The sequence below is a fragment of the Arachis ipaensis genome, chromosome B02 (assembly GCF_000816755.2).
Source record: "Arachis ipaensis cultivar K30076 chromosome B02, Araip1.1, whole genome shotgun sequence".
NCBI classification, from domain to species: domain Eukaryota; kingdom Viridiplantae; phylum Streptophyta; class Magnoliopsida; order Fabales; family Fabaceae; genus Arachis; species Arachis ipaensis.
This window is the reverse complement of record NC_029786.2, coordinates 61015586-61033274: the sequence shown is the minus strand read 5'-3', so window position 1 is coordinate 61033274 and position 17689 is coordinate 61015586.

Sequence of the window (17689 nt, the reverse complement as noted above, 5' to 3'; positions counted from 1 at the left end):
TATCTTTCCCTTTTTCTCTCATCAAATTTGAAAATTTGAGTTGACTTTTTCAAAAATTTTTAAAATCAAGTTGTTTCTTATGAGTCAAATCAAATTTTCAATTTGAAAATCTTATCTTTTTCAAAATCTTTTTCAAAAATCAAATCTTTTTCAAAATTCTTAGTTATTTTTTAAAATTCCAAAAAAATATTTTTCAAAAATCTTTTTCTTATTTCTATATCAAATTTTCGAAAATAACATAATCAATTAATGTTTTGATTCAAAAATTTGAAGTTTGTTACTTGCTTGTTAAGAAAGATTCAAACTTTAAGTTCTAGAATCATATCTTGTGATTTCTTATGAATCAAGTCATTAATTGAGATTTTAAAAATCAAATATTTTTCAAAACTAATTTCTAAAATATCTTCTTATCTTACCTTTTTCAAAAATTTGATTTCAAAATATCTTTTCTAACCTCCTAACTTCTTATCTTTTCAAAATTTGTTTCAACAAACTAACTAACTTTTTGTTTGTTTCTTAACTTTGTCAAAACTACCTAACTAACTCTCTCTCTCATTTTCGAAAATATCTTCCCCTTTTTCAAAATTTCTTTTTAATTTATTACTTATTTTAATTTTTAATTCTTAATTTTCGAAAATTACTAACATTTTTCAAAAACTATTTTCAAAAATCACTAACTCTTTTTCAAAAATTATTTTCGAAAATTCCTTCTCTCTCATCTTATTCTATTTATTTATTCATCTACTAACATCTCATCTCACATCTTAACCCTCCTCACAGTTGTGTTTCTTCCATTATATTACATTCTTTGTCTCCCCCTCTTCTTTTACTCACACAGAGATCCCTATACTGTGGTATAAAGGATCTCTATTATTATTATTATTATTTTTCTGTGCCCTCTTCTTTGTCATATGAGCAGGAGCAAGGATAAGAACATTCTTGTGGAAGCAGATCCAGAACCTGAAAGGACTCTGAAGAGAAAATTAAGAGAAGCTAAATTACAACAATCCAGAGATAACCTTTCAGAATTTTTCGAACAGGAAGAGGAGATGGCAGCCGAAAATAATAATAATGTAAGGAAGATGCTTGGTGACTTTACTGCACCTAACTCCAATTTACATGGAAGAAGCATCTCTATTCCTGCCATTGGAGCAAACAACTTTGAGCTGAAACCTCAATTAGTTTCTCTGATGCAAAGAAGCTTATGATCCTGAGAACCCTGCAATAGCAGAGGTAAATTACTTAGGTGAACCTTATGGAAACACCTATAACTCATCATGGAGAAATCATCCAAATTTCTCATGGAAGGGTCAAAAGCCTCAACAAGGCTTTAATAATGGTGGAGGAAACAGGTTTAGCAATAATAAACCTTTTCCATCATCCACTTAGCAACAGACAGAGAACTCTGAACAAAATACTTCTAATTTGGCAAACTTAGTCTCTGATCTGTCTAAGGCCACTGTGAGTTTCATGAATGAAACCAGGTCTTCCATTAGAAATTTGGAAGCACAAGTGGGCCAGCTGAGTAAAAGGATCACTGAAATCCCTCCTAGTATTCTCCCAAGCAATACAGAAGATAATCCAAAAGGAGAGTGCAAGGCCATTGACATAAGCACCATGGCCGAACCTGTGAGGAGAGGAGAGGACGTGAATCCCAAGGAGGAAGACCTCCTGGGACGTCCAGTGATCAATAAGGAGCTTCCCTCTGAGGAACCAAAGGACTCTGAGGCTCATCTAGAGACCATAGAGATTCCATTGAACCTCCTTATACCCTTCATGAGCTCTGATGAGTATTCCTCTTCTGAAGAAAATAAGGATGTTACTGAAGAGCAAATTGGCAAGTTTCTTGGTGCAATCATGAAGCTGAATGCCAAATTATTTGGCATTGATACTTGGGAAGTTGAACCTCCCTTGTTCATCAATGAACTAAGTGATCTGAATCAACTGACATTGCCTCAGAAGAGATAAGATCCTGGAAAGTTCATAATACCCTGTACCATAGGCACCATGATCTTTAAGGCTCTGTGTGACCTTGGTTCAGGAATAAATCTCATGCCCCTCTCTGTAATGGAGAAACTGGGAATCTATGAGGTGCAAGCTGCTAAAATCTCATTAGAGATGGCAGACAGTTCAAGAAAACAGGCCTATGGACAAGTAGAGGACGTGTTAGTAAAGGTTGAAGGCGTTTACATCCCTACTGATTTCATAGTCTTGGATACTGGAAAGGAAGAGGATGAATCCATCATCCTAGGAAGACCTTTCCTAGCCATAGCAAGAGCTGTGATTGATGTTGACAGAGGTGAATTAGTCCTTCAATTGAATGGGACTCCCTTGTGTTTACAACTCAAGGTCATCCTTCTGTCAACATAGAGAGGAAGCATAAAAAGCTTCTCTCAAAACAGAGTCAACCAGAGCCCCCACAGTCAAACTCTAAGTTTGGTGTTGGGAGGCCACAACCAAACTCTAAGTTTGGTGTTGAACTCCCATATCCAAACTCTAAGTTTGGTGTTGGAGAGTCTCAACAATGCTCTGAACATCTGTGAGGCTCCATGAGAACCCACTATCAAGCTATTGACATTAAAGAAGCGCTTGTTGGGAGGCAACCCAATTTTTATTTATCTAACTATATTTTTCTTAGTTATATGTCTTTATAGGTTCATGATCATGTGGAATCACAAAATAAACAAAAAATTTAGAAACGGAATAAAAAACAGCAGAAGAAAAATCACACCCTGGAGGAGCATCTGCCTGGCGTTCAACGCCAGAACAGAGCATGGTTCTGGCGCTGAACGCCCAAAATGGGCAGTATCCTGGCGCTGAACGCCCAAAACAAGCATGGTTCTGGCGTTCAACGCCAGAAATGGCAACAAATGGGCGTTGAACGCCCAAAATGGGCACCAACCTAGCGCTGGACGCCCAGAGTTGTGTGCAAGGGCATTTTGCATGCCTAAATGGGTGCAGGGATGTAAATGCCTTGACACCTCAAGATCTGTGGACCTCACAGGATCATCTCAGGATCTGTGGACCCCACAAGATCCCCACCTTCCTTCCTCATAATCCTAGTTTTTTCCACATCTTCTTCTTCATCTATTCCTTCTTCTTTTGCTCGAGGGCGAGCAACATTCTAAGTTTGGTGTGGTAAAACAATTATGTAAAGGATCTATAGCTCAGTGGTAGAACATGTGGTTGCAAATCAAGAGATCTCTGAGATACCTCAGGGGATGCACTTCCCTCCACAAGTGCATATGTCTTTTGAAGTTGTTGTTTAAGAATGTTAAATATGTTGGCTCTTGAAAGAATGATGACTAGGAGACATGTTATTTGATAATCTGAAAAATCATAAAAATGATTCTTGAAGCAGAAAAAGCCAAAGCTCTTAAAACCAAGAGGCAAGAGCAAAAAGCCAATAACCCTTAAAACCAAAAGGCAAGGGCAAATAAAAAGGATCCCAAGGCATTCAGTTCATTGGTGAGCAAGGGAGGTTCATCTTCCCAAGTCTCATTACCAAATAATTTGGCATTCAGCTTCATGATTGCACCAAGGTACTTAGCAACTTGATCCTCAGTAACATCTTCATTCTCTTCAGAAGAAGAATACTCATCAAAGCTCATGAAGGGCAGAAGGAGGTTCAATGGAATCTCTATGGTCTCTAGATGAGCCTCAGATTCCTTTGGATCATCAGAGGGAAACTCCTTATTGGTCACTGAGCATCCCAGGAGGTCTTCCTCACTAGGATTCACGTCCTCCTCCTCCCTTGTAGGTTCGGCCATGATGGTCAAATCAATGGCCTTGCACTCTCTCTTTGGATTTTCTTCTGTATTGCTTGGAAGAGTACTAGGAGGAGTTTCAATGATCCTTTTACTCAGCTGGCCCACTTGTGCTTCCAAATTTCTAATGAAGGACCTTGTTTCATTCATGAAACTCACAGTGGCCTTAGATAGATCAGAGACTATATTTGCTAAGCTAGATGGGTTCTGCTTAGAATTCTCTGTCTGTTGCTAAGTGGATGATGGAAAAGGTTTGCTATTGCTAAACCTATTTTTTCCACCATTATTAAAGCCTTGTTGAGGCTTTTGTTGATCCTTCCATGAGAAATTTGGATGATTTCTCCATGAGGGATTATAGGTGTTTTAATGCTGGCGGAAATTGGCGAGTTAAGAATGATTATAAAATATATGTTGCAAGTATAGTTCTCAACCAACCAGAAATCCGCTCATCAATTTAGAAGGGTGTCACAGAAATTAAAATCAAAATACTGGGAGTATGAGTCCCAGGTCGTCTCCCAACGAGTTGCAGAAAAGTGTGCTATTTTATTAATCAGATGTTTTAAAAAAGGTTTGAGTTGAATGAAAGAAAATTAAATTAGAAAATTTATATAAATTTAAATAAAAGCCTTGACTGGGAGTTGATTAGCTGGAAGCCCTATTCTTGTTGCAGTACTCTCAAGATTAATTGATAATTGGGAGTTATTATGTTTAGTTGTCCCTTACTAAGTAAGGAAAAGTTAAACAAGTTGGAATGCTATTCTATCCACAAGTTCCAATCCGCTCTTGGGAGGATTGGTGTGAGTGACTAGAGAGCAATCCAACAATAAACCCAATTACAATCTTTCTCTTGAGCATCCCAACTCAAGGGTTTCTTTCAATCAACTCCCCATCAAGTTAGGGAACTACTCGCTCATTGTAAATGAAGAATTCATAACATGAGAAAGGGAATTAAAGAAAGACATGATAAATAATGATCAAAAGATTAATTAAAAATAAAAGTAATTCTTGTATTGATAAATGCTAAAATAATCCAATGGTAAAATTAAGTAAATTAAGGAACATGGAAGAGTAAGTGATTAGCGGATAATTTATACGCTTTTTGGCATTGTTTTTAGTATGTTTTTAGTAGGATTTAGTTACTTTTAGGGATGTTTTCATTAGTTTTTATGTTAAATTCACATTTCTGGACTTTACTATGAGTTTGTGTGTTTTTCTGTGATTTCAGGTATTTTCTGACTGAAATTGAGGGACTTGAGCAGAAATCAGATTCAGAGGTTGAAGAAGGACTGCTGATGCTGTTGGATTCTGACCTCCCTGCACTCAAAGTGGATTTTCTGGAGCTACAGAACTCGAAATGGCGCTTCTTCCAATTGCGTTGGAAAGTAGACATCCAGGGCTTTCCAGATATATATAATAGTCCATACTTTGGCCAAGAATAGATGACGCAAACTGGCGTTCAACGCCAGCTCTCTGCCCAATTCTGGCGTCCAGCGCCAGAAAAGGATCCAAAACCAGAGTTGAACGCCAGAAATGGCTCAAAACCTAGCGTTCAACTCCAAAAATGGCCTCTGCACATGGAAAGTTAAAGCTCAGCCCAAGCACACACCAAGTGGGCCCCAGAAGTGAATTTATGCATCAATTACTTACTCATGTAAACCCTAGTGACTAGTTTATTATAAATAGGACCTTTTACTATTGTATTAGGCATCTTTGAACGCATGGTTCTTAGATCAGAGGGGCTGGCCATCTCGGCCATGCCTGGACCTTTCACTTATGTATTTTCAACGGTAGAGTTTCTGCACTCCATAGATTAAGGTGTGGAGCTTTGCTGTTCCTCAAAGATTAACAGGGCATTGGATCATTTTCCCGAGAGATGACCGAAAGTAGCCATTGACAGTGGTGATGTATCACATAAAGCCAGCCATGGAAAGGAGTAAGACTGATTGGAGGAAGATAGCAGGAAAGCAGAGATTCAGAGGAACAAACGCATCTCTATACGCTTATCTGAAATTCTCACCAATGACTTACATAAGTATCTCTATCTTTACTTTTTATTAATTAATATTCGAAAACCACATAACTGTTTTATATCTGCCTGACTGAGATTTTCAAGGTGACCATAGCTTGCTTCATACTGACAATCTCTGTGGGATTCGACCCTTACTCACGTAAGGTATTACTTGGACGACCCAGTGCACTTGCTGGTCAGTTACACGGAGTTGTGAACCATGGTCTTGGCATCATATTTTTTGGCGCCATTTCCAGGGAAAGAAAGAGCAATGAATTTTACATAATTAAAGTGTAATCACGATTCCGTGTACCAGTAAGAGACAAGTAAAGAGAACGAACTAGAATGTCGAAGTCTTGGTGAGGTAATAACTCTTCTCAATATCCCAATGCAAAAACAATGAACATAACAAATCCTAAAAACTATGAATGTGTAGAGAGAAAACCTAGAGGAGAGAAAAACTAGATCTAAAAACTAAAACTATGTGGAATGAATGTTGTTGTTGGTTTCTGCATGTTCTCTGGCTCTAGTCTGCTTTTCTGGGCCGAAAACTGGGTCAAAATAGGGCCCGAAATCGCCCCCAGCGATTCTGCAGATTATGCAGATCGCACATGTCACGCGGTCGTGTCATCCATGCGGCCGCGTCATTTGGCTTTTTGCTTTGCCACGCGGTCGCGTCATCCATGCGGCCGCGTTACTCGTGCTATTCCATGCCGTGCGGTCGCATCATCTATGCAGCTGCGTCACTGCGATTTCCTTTTCTTCGCGCGGTCGTGTGATCCATGCGGCCGCGTCACTTCTCGCTGGTCATCCCTTCAATTCCTTGTGTTCCTTCCATTTTTGCAAGCTTCCTCTCAAATCTCTAACTCATTCATGCCCTATAAAGCTTGAAACACTTAACACACAGATCACGGCATCGAATGGAATAAAGGAGAAATAAAATATATAATTAAAAGTCTCTAGGAAGCAGGTTTTCAATCATGCAATAACTTTAGGAAGGAATTATAAATGCATGCTTATTTAACGAATAAGTGGGTAAAGATCATGATAAAACCACATAAATAAACACAATATAAACCATAAAATAGTGATTTATCAACCTCCCCACACTTAAACATTAGCATGTCCTCATGCTTAGTTGAAGGAGATAAAATGAATGAGTAAGAACATGTAAAACCTATGAAATGCAATGCAACCTATACATATGAATGCAATTATATAATTTTTGTCCACTTGATCAAAAGTAAGTAAGCCCTTCAAAACAATTACAAATCAAATTCCACTAACTCAATTCTTATACAGTAAGAACAGATAAAAATGCAAGAAGATAGCTCATGAAAGCAGGGAACATAGAAATTCAAGCATGGAACCCTCACTGATGATGTATGTACACTCTAGTCTCTCTAGTGTATAGGGTCATCACTCTATCCTTCTCTAATCATGCTCTCTAATTTTTTTGTTCTTCTCCTAACCAATCAACAACATTTAATATACCAATGCAAACATCATGAGGTCTTTTCAAGGTTGTAATGGGGCCAAGGTAAGGGTGAGGATATATATATGGCTAAGTAAGCTTATAAATTGAATCTTTAATTAATCCAAGCTTTAACATAACCTATATATATATATTCTATATAACTTTAGAATTCATACCTAGCTACCCAGAAATCCCTTTCACATCCATACTCATGTATCAACCTTTTATTTTGATTTTATCATACATGCATTGATCTTTGAATGCTTGACTTAGCATTGGGGTAATTTTATCCCCTTATTTATTTATTGAATATTTTTGGGTTTTTTTTAATTATAGAAACATAAAAATAACGCAATTTATCAATGCACATAGATTTTTAATTCTTATAGTTTCACATGAGTAGGTATCCAAATTCCCATAATATTATCATGACTCATTCCCTTATTATCCTTTGTTCCCACAATTTCCCATACTTGATAAAACACATAATTCTATCTTAAGCTAACCAAAGATTCAATTTGGGATATATAATTATTTTTCCGCTTAAGACTAGTAATGTGGTAAAATATAGAACAAATGGAATTTAAAGGCTCAAAGTGGCTAACAAAGGTAATTGAAAGGGTAGGCTTTATTTGGATAAGTGAGCTAAACAAATAATGGCCTCAATCATATGCAAACATATAAATATAATAAATATTGGACATATAGGATGAAACAAAATATAGATTACAATCATAGAGAAGTAAACACACAAGAACAAAATAATTATGGTTAAATAATGTAACCATTCATAAAGGCTCAATTCTCACAGGTTGTGTGTTCTTTAGCTCAAAAATCATGATCCAAATACAACTTCAAGCAAATTTAACATAAAAGTTTTAATTAAAATTAGTGAAATTTTTGTTCCAAAGATAGGGTCTTAGAAGAAACTTATTGTCTTTTCAATCAAGCAGAACATGCATGCAACTAATCTATTACTATGCAATTTATCCTATTTTACAAAAGAAAAATCTAATTAAATATCCTAATTTATTGGTGCTAGGGAAGAGAAATTACCTCCAGAAGTTAGGTACTGACCGACCTCCCCACACTTAAGGCTTTGCACCGTCCTCGGTGTCATCTGTCAAGAACAAAGGTGGGCTGGTAGCAGTATCTCCACAGTCGGGACCATCATGGCTCCCTGTGCTGGTAAAGGAAGTGGAGTCTGGGGTGTCTGAGTCCTTGAATTTTCCCATGATCAGCTCCTTGAGGTATGTGAATTGGCGTTTGTTACGGCGCTCTCTCATCTTAGCTTTATGTTCTTGCCGATCCAACTTTTCAAGTATCTGCTGGAGCAGTTGGGCTGTTGTAGGTGCTTGTGGTGTTGAAGAAGGAATATCTTCAACTGGTTCAGTGGGTTGGCTGGTAGTGGCTGCTGGAAGTCTAAGGTACTTCCCATTGGGGACATATTGATCATCCCTTGGAAGCATGGCTTTGGTGTCCCCAGCTTTGTAGGAGACTCCGGCTACTGAGACAAGATCTGAGACCAGGGCGGGAAAAGGTAAGTTGCCCGCGATTTGTACGTGTCCCATGGCATTCCGGATATGTCTTGGTAGATTCAGAGGTTGGTCTGTAAGGATGCACCATAGTAGAACGGCCATGTCCGCAGTGAAGGAGGACTCGTGAGTGCTCGAAAAGACATAATGGGACATAATTTGTTCCCATACGCGAGCCTCCAAGGTAAGTGCTGAAGCCGAAATTCCCTTAGGGCGGGTACGATGGTATCCGTAGATCCATCGGCTACCAGGTAGTGCGATAACTCTGAGAACGGTGTCCCAGTCAAATTGGTACATCTGGCGCTTGAGTGCGGCTTCTTGAAAGGCGTCCAATCCTTCTGGAATAGGGGAAAGACTTAGAACTTTTTGAATGTCGTCTTCTATAATGGGGACTTGCTTCTGACGGACCTAGACAGACTGTAGGGTTGGTAGGTGGTAGTTGGAGTAGAACTCGACTACCCAAGAAAGATTGACCTGCCTTGGCTGTCTTTGTAGGAAACCCCATTGTCTTCGGGCAATTTGTGGCTCCACAAAGGTAACAATATTGGGCGGGAGGAGAAGAAGGTATTCGTTGTTGTAACTCCTTTCAGCCAGGATGGGGAACATCTGCTCACAGTAGCGATTGGGGAATCGCGCAGTGTCCTTTGCTGGGAAGGCTCTTTCTTTATCATCAACCTTTATGATCCTCTTAATTTTCTTTGTTGAGGGATTAACCGCAGTTGAAGAGGGTTCTGCCACTAATGCTCTTTTTGTACCTCTTCTTGCTGGTTGTTTGGGAGTAGCTTTCTCCTTTCCTTTCTTGGTGGCCATCCTGAAAAAGGGAAGAGGAAGTAAATTAAATTTAAAGGGATAGAGCAAGGAAGAGAACGGAAAGGATGGTTATAAATGCACATAAAAAGGTAAATGATATGAACACACGCTCATGAGTACATGTGAAAACTCATTAATGGAAAATAACTAGTGCATATGATGACAAGTGAATGCAAGGTGTTTATTGGCATGCCGGCAAAAGGGCATGAGTAGCATAGATCAAGCATCACTCGTAACAAACCATCACGTTTGTATTGACAATTAAATTCAATGAATAAAATAGTAAAGGAAATTTGTGAAAAGCAAGCATTGAATATTAGAGTAGAAAAATGTAGAGAAGTTCATAATGCCATATGGGCTTTTTCACAAACATATAGCATGCATGTAGAAGAAGCTCTTGAAAATAAGGATTTGAACATGCAAGTAATCCCTTAAAAAGCAATATATAATTGTCAAACAAATTTACAACACTCCACAAGCATATAATAATAAATAATGACTCACATAAATTGATAACACCAAGTAAAAAGGGAAAAGATAGAAAAAGAAAATATGAACAATGAAAGTAAAAAGAAAAGAAAAAAAGATGACATATAAAAATAAGAAGAATAATAGAAAAGTAAGGAGGGAAGGAGAAAGAAAAACCTTGTTAATGGGGGGTGAGAGAGAGTAAAAAGTGAGAAAGAAGGAAGAAGGGAAGAAGGGAGGGAGAAGAAATAAGGAGGGAAAAGAGAAAAATAGGATTTGGGGGAAAAAGATATGATAATTGGCAAAATTAGGAAAAACTGTGCGGCACAAGCGACGCGATCGCGTGGGGCACGCGGTCGCGCGACTTGCGCTTAAACTCAATGACGTGATCGCGTCGGTCACGCGGTCGCGTGACCCGTTTTAGGCTAATGGCGCGAGGGTAGCCTCGCACTCGCACAACTCCCTGTTCAAAATCATATTAGTGCCAAATTCTGGGTGACGCGATCGCATGGGGCATGCGATCGTGTGAGTGGTCAATTATTGGGATACGATGCGGTCGCATGGGGCACGCGGTCTGTAACGACCCAATTTCTGGTACGTCATGATCATACTAGAAACTGAGCGCTACCAACTTGTCTTCCTAATTATTATCTATTATTTATCATATGAGCCTGATTCGTTGTTAAAAACGTAGTTAATTTGCGAGGTACTTTTTTTTTTGAAAACATTTGGATTAATAGACGAAATCATTCATAAGCAATTCACAACTGATAATAGATAAAACAGTTATAAACAACCATACATAAATATATCACAAGCAGTTGATATCATTCGGTTATCCAGCCTTTATTAGAGTAAAGATCTTTAGTTAGGACACCCCTAGATATAGCTAAATAATATCTATATACATATATATACATACAACATCCCAGGCTCTGACCTGTTCAAGAAGTCCCTAAGCTGGCACCCAGGCTAGCCTAGACTCTATACTCACCTAGTCCCTCTAAACTACTAAAGCGAGGGAAAGTACGTTCTAGGTCTTCAAAACTCAAGTTAGGTGGATCGTCATCAAAAGGTGGAAGGTCGTCTACTAATCCTCTGCAGGATCATATGTCATCAAAGAGCATCTCTCAAGTACTTCATCGAGTGGCCACATAACAGCAACATCGTACGGAGGACTTAGGTTAAAGTTTGTAGATAAGCAGGGTGCAGATGTTGGCTGGTCTCACAGTATTTACATATAAACAGAAACGGAGTTCACTCTAGACTCAGTAGACTACCTAGAGCGGAATCTTTTTTGCGAACGGTCGTCAGTGAACTACGGAAGTGTACCCAAACTTCCATCTGAAGGGGGAAGAGAGAGAGAAGGGGTAAGAACTGGGGAGTTCTTAATAGGGCCGGGGTATATGGCTTATTTTCTGTAGGTGAACTTCGGCCTACAGAAATAGCACTCCCGTAAGTGAACTTCGGCTTACAGGAATAGTTTAAACACAACAACTTTCTGTAGGTGAACTTCGGCCTACAGAAATAGCACCTCTGTAAGTGAACTTCGGCTTACAGAAATAGCGCCCCTGTAAGTGAACTTCGGCTTACAGGTATCACAACTCACTGTAGGTGAACTTCGGCCTACAAGAGCAACACCCTGAGATACACAATTGATATTCACTGCAGGTGAACTTCGGCCTACAGGAATAACAACTTACTGTAGGTGAACTTGGGCCTACAGGACCTCTAGGGCCAACAGAAAAGCAGCAGTTGAATATACAAATATCTCTGGAGTTGCCTTAACGCAACAAATGACCTTTCAACAGGCCCTCTGCTTGTTCTCTATTCTCTTTATCATATTACTCTTTTCACTTTGTCTTTTTACTCTGCTCTGATTACTCTGTTCTTTGTATCTCTTTACTTTTTTCTGATTACTCTTTCCTCTGTATCTATATTACTCTTTTTCTCTTTATCTCTTTACTTTACTCTGGTTGTCCTGTTCTCTCTGTTTCTCTACTCTGCTCTGATTTCTCTATTTAACGTATGTATTTAAAGCTTATGTAAATTTCGGCATGAATAGTTAGTCTGTCCCAAGTATAGGTTCATTAAGTCTATACTGAAACAATTTAACTTTTCATATAATACCTAACCCTAGTCGCAACTCAAGGACTAACTATGTTGCCCTAGTTCGTTCACTAATTTCTGTCTGTTTTTCTGTCATTAAAACTTTACAGACTTTTTCTTCGACTTTTATCTTTTCTTTATTATTTATTATTTTATTAATATATTTTCGAAAATTACCCCTTTTTAACTTTTAACCTTTAAAAATTCACTTTTTACCACCCATAACTTTTAATATTTCTACTTTTACCACCCTAACTTCCAGAAATTACAAAATAACCCCTCAAACACCAAAATATTTACTTCCTTGCCCTTTTCAAGATCTAAAAGGTGTTCTTCATTGTTCTTCACCACACTCAAAGTGTTCTTCATGTTCGTAAATTCTTCAGATTCTTTCTCTGTTTTTACCCGTTTTTCAGTCTTTTCAGCAACCGATTTTTACCAAAATTCAAAATAAAATTGCAGCCACTAAAACCCCATCTTTTCTACATGATTTTAACACAAATTGAACCCCAATTTAAGGTCTAGGGTTCGTTTTTCCAGCAGCCATGAAGAACACAAATTCAAAGTTGAATATCATCAAATTTCATCAAATTTTCGCCAAAATTTCAACAAGAATTACTCATATAAACAATCAATTTCAAGCATAAACAAACCATATCATAATCACACAACTCAAACAAAATCAATCAAGATTAAATTCATTATCTCTCTCCTCTCATGAATCGAGTCCGGTTCATCAAACAGAGACTATTTACGAAAATCAGAATCAAAACTGCCAACCGATACGGTTCAAAAACTAGGTTCTTCGTGACCGCGTTATCGAGCATGCCTCGGAAAAGGTTCTAGCTTAAGGATGACATAATGATAATGAGGATTGAGATGCTTGATGATATAACAGAGGTGTTCCCTTTACTGATCTTTCGGAGAAATCCATGCCTTCAGAAAAGATCTCGCGTACTCGAAAATCAGGGTTGTTACACGGTCGCGTGAGAGGGACTGCGCGTCCAGCGCTAGTCCAGCACCACTCTAGCACAACTTTCGGCTGTGCACCCTTGTTACGTCGAAATCCCGGTCACGCGGCCGCGTGGGGCACGCGGTCACATGGGAGGCCATTATTCCCATATGACGCGGTCGCGTCAGCGATGCGGTCGCATGGGATGAATTGTGCCATTGGCCCGCCTCCAGCCCTGCTCCTGCGTAACTCTCTGTTCATATTAAAATTGTCTCCCAGCTCCCTGCGACGCGGACGCGTCAATAAGGTGGTCGCGTCGTGTGATTTTTTTTTTTAAATAAAAATATGTGAATGCAGATGCACGAAATGTACTAATGAAGAGAAGAGTTATTGAATAAGAAAATTAAAAATAAGGAAAGGAACGATCATACCATGGTGGGTTGTCTCCCACCTAGCACTTTGCTTTAACATCCGTAAGTTGGACGCTCTACTAGCTCAGTCTTCAGCTTTGTGGGGATCTTCCAAGAGGAAGATCTCGAGCTCCTTGTTTTTCTTCAGCTTCTCGCCATGGTACAGCTTTAAACGATGTCCATTAACTTTGATAGGTTCAGAGCTTGAAGGATAGCTTAGGTGATAAACTCCGTACGGTTTGGCCTTCTCTACTCTGTATGGACCTTCCCATCTTGATCTCAACTTGCCTGGCATGAGCCTTAGTCGAGATTTATAGAGGAGGACTAAGTCCCCAGGTTGGAACTCTTTTCTCTTGATGTGCTGATCATGTACAGCCTTCATCTTCTCCATGTATAGTCTTAAGTTCTCATAAGCTTCTAGGCGAAGGCTTTCCAGTTCCTGCAGTTGCAACTTCCTTTCAGCTCCGACTTTTCCAATTCCCATGTTGCATTCCTTTACTTCCCAAAAGGCTTTATGCTCTATTTCAATAGGGAGATGACAAGCTTTTCCATAAACTAATCGGAAAGGACTCATCCCAATGGGTGTTTTGTATGCTGTTCTGTATGCCCAGAGTGCATCTTGTAGCCTGGTGCTCCAATCTCTTCTATGAGGTTTGACTATCTTCTACAAGATACGCTTTATCTCTCTATTTGACACCTCGGCTTGCCCATTAGTCTGAGGATGGTAGGCTGTTGCAACTTTATGAATTATCCCATGCTTCTTCATTAGTCCTGTTAGTCTCCTGTTATAAAAATGGGTACCTTGATCACTCACGATTGCTCGTGGTGATCCAAAGCGATAGATAATATGGTTTCTCACAAAGGAAACATAAGTGTTAGCATCATCAGTGCGGGTAGAAATTGCTTCTACCCATTTGGAAACGTAATCCACAGCTAACAATATATAGAAATAACCATTAGAATTTGGAAATGGACCCATGAAGTCAATGCCCCAAACATCAAAAATTTCACAGAAAAGCATAATCTGTTGAGGCATCTCATCCCTCCTGGATATATTACCAAATTTCTGGCATGGGAAACAAGATTTACAAAATTCAGCAGCGTCCCTAAAAAGAGTAGGCCACCAGAATCCACAGTCTAAGATTTTTCTTGCAGTTCTTTGAGGGCCAAAATGTCCTCCACTCTCAGATGAGTGGCAGGCCTCTAAGATGGACTGGAATTTTGATTGAGGCACACACTGTCTAATTACCTGGTCAGTGCCACATCTCCATAAATATAGGTCATCCCATATATAATATTTAGACTCGCTTTTCAGCTTGTCTCTTTGATGCTTAGAAAAGTTTGGAGGAAAGGTGCGGCTAACTAGATAATTAGCTACAGGTGCATACAAAGGGACTATCTCAGATACTGCTTGCAGGTTATCAAATGGGAAATCATCAGCTATAGGAGTGGAATCATCTATAATGTGCTCAAGGCGACTCAAGTGGTCTGCCACTAAATTCTGGTTACCACTCTTATCCTTAATTTCTAAATCAAATTCTAGTAATAGCAGTATCCAACGTATAAGCCTTGGTTTGGACTCCTTTTTAGATAATAAATACTTTAGAGCTGTGTGGTCCGAATACACTACTACTTTAGTACCAAGTAAATAGGCTCGGAATTTATCCAGAGCAAAAACAATAGCAAGAAGCTCTTTCTCAGTAGTAGTGTAATTCGACTGAGCTGCATCTAAAGTTTTAAACGCGTAAGCAATAACAAAAGGATCCTTACCTTCACGCTGAGCCAGTGCTACTCCTACTGCATGGTTGGAAGCATCTCACATTATTTCAAATGGTTGACTCCAGTCTGGTCCTCTCACAATTGGAGCTTGAGTCAGGGCGGTCTTCAGCTTATCAAACGCTTGTTTGCAATTTTCACTGAACTCGAACTCAATATCTTTCTGTAGTAATCTGGATAAGGGAAGTCCTACCTTACTGAAGTCCTTAATGAACCTCCTGTAAAAACCTGCATGGCCAAGGAAAGAACGGACCTCCCTCACAGAAGAGGAGTAAGGTAAACTAGAAATAACATCCACCTTTGCTGGATCTACAGAAATGCTAGTGTTAGACACGACATGTCCTAGTACAATCCCTTGTTTAACCATAAAGTGGCATTTTTCAAAATTTAATACCAGGTTTGTACTGACACATCTATCTAACACTCTAGATAATCCATCTAAGCAAAGGCTAAAGGAATCGCCATAAACACTAAAATCATCCATAAAAACCTTCATACAGTCCTCAATAAGATCAGAGAAAAGACTCATCATGCACCTTTACAAAGTAGCTGGTGCATTGCACAAGCCAAAGGGCATTCTCTTGTAAGTATAAGTCCCAAAAGGACATATAAAAGTGGTCTTTTCCTGATCCTCAAGAGCTATATGAATCTGGAAATAACCTGTGTAACCATCTAGAAAACAATAATGCGATTTACCTGACAGGCGATCCAGCATTTGATCAATGAATGGAAGAGGATAGTGATCCTTACGGGTTGCTTGGTTGAGGCGTCTGTAATCAATGCAGACCCTCCAGGCGTTCTGAGCTCTGGTTGTCAGGAGCTCTCCATGCTCATTCTTCACTGCAGTGACTCCAGACTTCTTTGGTACCACTTGTACTGGGCTTACCCATTCACTGTCTGATATGGGATAGATGATATCTGCCTCTAGTAGTCTGGTCACTTCCTTTTTGACAACCTCTAGGATAGTGGAGTTCAGTCTTCTCTGGGGTTGATGGACAGGTCTTGCTCCTTCTTCTAAAAATATTCTATGCTCACAGACTTGGGGATTGATGCCTACTATGTTTGCCAAACTCCAACCAATTGCCTTCTTGTGCCTCCTCAGTACACCAAGTAGCTGCTCTTCCTGTTGAGAAGTGAGTTCCCTTGCAATGATAATCGGAAACTTCTGCCCGTCTTCAAGGTAAGCATATTTGAGGTGTGGAGGAAGGGGTTTTAATTCTAACTTCTGATCATGTTCAGGCTCTGGGTTGTCTGGAGCTGGTAACAGCGGTAAGGCACTGTCATTGTCCTCCGAGAATGTCCCCACACTTGGACCTTGTCCTGTGTGCTTCTCTTCAAATTCCTCCTGGTGAACTTCAGCCACGGTTTCATCTATAATGTCACACTTGAGGATAGAGTGATCCTCTGGAGGATGCTTCATAACTCCATTCAGATTGAAGATCACTACTCGGTCATCTATTTCAAAAGAGTATGTTCCCGAAAAAGCATCTAATTTAAACTTTAAGGTCTTCAGGAATGGTCTTCCGAGTAGGTTTGATGATGGCTTGTCTGAGTCATTTTGGGGCATTTCCAAGATATAAAAATCAGTGGGGAACGTGAGTCCCTTAATGCCTACTAGTACATCTTCAGCAACTCCAACCACTGTAATAATGCTTTTATCTGCTAACACAAAACGAGCTGCTGACCTTTTTAAGGGAGGGAGCCTCAAAACATCATATATAGACAAAGGCATTATACTCACACATGCTCCTAAATCACACATGCATTCAGAAATCATCACACCACCAATAGTACAATTAACTATACAAGGACCTGGGTCACTACACTTTTCAATTAAACCCCCCATTAAAGTAGATATGGAACTTCCTAAAGGAATAGTTTCTAATTCATTAATTTTGCCTTTATATATACATAAATCTTTTAGAAACTTAGCATACTTAGGTACCTGTTGAATAACATTAAATAGAGGAACGGTTACCTCAACCTTTTTGAATATCTCTACCATTTTTGGATCAGGTTCGAGCTACTTCCTGGGCTTCCTTGCAAGTTGTAGAAATGGGATGGGAGTGGCGTTTTCTGCAGTGTCTGCGCCTCTTAGTGCTTCCTCCTGTGGTTGCACTTCTTCTTCTTCAGCCACGTCCTGTATGTCCTCTTCTTCTTTAACATCTTCTATTTCCACTATCTCTTCAGCTGAGGCATGTTTTGGTGGGTTTGGCTCCTCTTGATTCCTCTCCTGCAGTGTGGTTCCAGAGCTCAAGGTGATGGCATTAATACCATCCTTAGGATTGGGTAATGGTTGAGAGGGAATACCACTGGAGCTCAAAGGTTGATTATTGGAGTTATTCATTGAACCAATCTGTGAGACAAGAGCTTGCAA